Below are 480 nucleotides of genomic sequence, written 5' to 3' on the forward strand. Positions count from 1 at the left end.
GCATTGTTTTTAGTATGTTTTTAGTATAGTTTAATTAGTTTTTATTATATTTTTATTAGTTTTTAGTTAAAATTCACTTTTCTGGACTTTACTATGAGTTTGTGTGTTTTTCTGTGATTTCAGGTATTTTCTGACTGAAATTGAGGGTCCTGAGCAAAAATCTGATTCAGAGGCTGGAAAGGACTGCAGATGCTGTTGGATTCTGACCTCCCTGCACTCGAAGTGGATTTTCTGGAGCTAGAGAAGCCCAATTGGCGCGCTCTCAACGGCGTTGGAAAGTAGACATCCTGGGCTTTCCAGCAATGTATAATAGTCCATACTTTTCTCGAGATTTGATGGCCCAAACCGGCGTTGCAAATCAGCCTCAGAATTCCCAGCGTTTAACGCTGGAACTGGCATAAAAGCTGGCGTTTAACTCCAAGAGAAGTCTCTACATGAAAATGCTTCAATGCTCAGCCCAAGCACACACCAAGTGGACCC

The sequence above is a fragment of the Arachis duranensis genome, chromosome 7, assembly GCF_000817695.3.
Source record: "Arachis duranensis cultivar V14167 chromosome 7, aradu.V14167.gnm2.J7QH, whole genome shotgun sequence".
Taxonomy (NCBI): Eukaryota; Viridiplantae; Streptophyta; class Magnoliopsida; order Fabales; family Fabaceae; genus Arachis; species Arachis duranensis.